We start from the raw sequence: 2117 nt of genomic DNA, 5'->3' as shown, positions 1-2117 counted from the left end.
GACGCTTCCAGACGTTCTACAGTGTTCTTGATTTCACGAGACACATCTGTTCGACGCGGCGGCAACGGTTCGCGCACTGAAACGGTCGTCACGTCGTAAGTAGCTGAGATATCAAGTCGCATATGTTTGTGACGCTTCCAGACATACTACAGCGCATTTGTTTGACGTGGCGGCAACATTTCACGGTCTCAAACGTTTGTCACGTTGTCAGCAGCTGAGATATCTTGTCACATATGTTTGTGGCGATTCCAAACGTGCTACAGCGACCATGATTACACAAGACGCATTTATTTGAAGGTGCGGCAACAGTCTATTGAACCATACGCATTTGTTTGACGTGGCGGCAACATTTCACGGTCTCAAACGTTCGTCACGTTGTCAGCAGCTGATATATCAAGTCACATATGTTTGTGGCGCTTCCAGACGTGCTACAGCGATGTTGATTACACCAGACGCATTGTTTTGACCCGGCGGCAACAGTGAAGCCACGGAAACGTTCGTCACGTTGTCAGCAGCTGTAATATCGAGTCACATATGTTTGTGGCTCTTCTATACGTGCTACAGCGATCTTGTTTACACCAGACGTATTTGCTTGACGCGGCGGCAACATTTTATGGTCTCAAACGTTCATCACGTTGTCAGCAGCTGAAATATCTTGTCATATATGTTTGAGGCGCTTCCATACGTACTACAGCGTTCTTGATTACACAAGACGCAGTTGTTTGACGTGGCAGCAACAGTTGACGATTTTAAACGTTCGTCACGTCGACAGCAGCTGAGATATCTTGTCTCATATGTTTGTGGCGCTTCCATACCTGCTACAGTGATCTTAATTACACCAGACGAATCCTTTTGAAGCGGCAGCAACAGTTCACGAGCTTAGACGTTTGTCACGTTTTCAGCAGCTGATATATCTTGTCAGATATGCTTGTGACGCTTCCAGACGTGCTACAGCGTTCTTGATTACACAAGACGCATTTTTTTGACGTGGCGGCAACAGTCCTCGAACTTAAACGTTCATCACCTAGTCAGCCGCTGAGATATCAAGTCACATATGTTTGTGGCGATTCCAGACGTGCTTCAGCGATCTTGATTACATCACACGCATTTGTTTGACGCGGCGGAAACACTTAAGGCACTGAAACGTTCGTCACGTTGTCAGCAGCTGAGATATCATGTCACATATGTTTTTATGGCGCTTCCATACGTGGTACAGCGTTCTTGATTACACAAGACACATTTGTTTGACGTGGCAGCAACAGTTCACGATTTTAAACGTTCGTCACGTCGTCAGCAGCTGAGATATCTTGTCACATATGTTTGTGGCGCTTCCATACCTGCTACAGTGATCTTGATTTCACCAGACGCATTCGTTTGACGAGGCGGCAACAGTTAAGGCACGGAAATGTTCGTCACGTTGTCAGTAGCCGAGAAATCAAGTCTCATATGTTTGTTGTCAGTGGCCGAGATATCATGTCGCATATGTTTATGGCACTTCCATACGTGCTACAGCGATATCGATTACAACATACGCATTCGTTTGATGCGGCAGCAAAATTTCGGGCTCGGAAACGTTGGTCACGTTGTTAGTAGCCGAGAAATCAAGTCACATATGTTTGTAGTCAGTAGCTGAGATATCATGTTGCATATGCTTATGGCACTTCCATACGTGCTACAGCGATCTTGATTACCCCATACGCATTTGTTTGACGCGGCGGCAACAGTTAAGGCACGTAATCGTTCGTCACGTTGTCTGTAGCAGATATATCATGTCACATATGTTTATGGCTCTTCCATACGTGCTACAGCGTTCTTTAAAACACCAGACGCATCCCTTTAATCCGGCGGCAACAGTTAAGCCACGGAAACGTTCGTCACGTTGTCAGTAGCTGAGATATAATGTCACATACGTTTGTGGTGCTTTCAGACGTGCAACAACGTTCTTGATTACAGAAGACGTATTTGTTTGACGGTGCGGCAATAGTTAAGATACTAAAACGTTCGTCACTTCGAAAGCGGCTGAGATATTATGTCACATATTTTTGTGGCGCTTCCAGACGTGCTTCGACGACCATAATTACTCCAGACGCATCCGTTTGGTGCGGTGGCAGCTGTTC

The sequence above is a fragment of the Plasmopara halstedii genome, assembly GCF_900000015.1.
Source record: "Plasmopara halstedii genome assembly, contig: Scaffold_614, whole genome shotgun sequence".
Lineage (NCBI taxonomy): Eukaryota > Oomycota > Peronosporomycetes > Peronosporales > Peronosporaceae > Plasmopara > Plasmopara halstedii.
Note: the sequence above shows the minus strand (reverse complement) of the source record.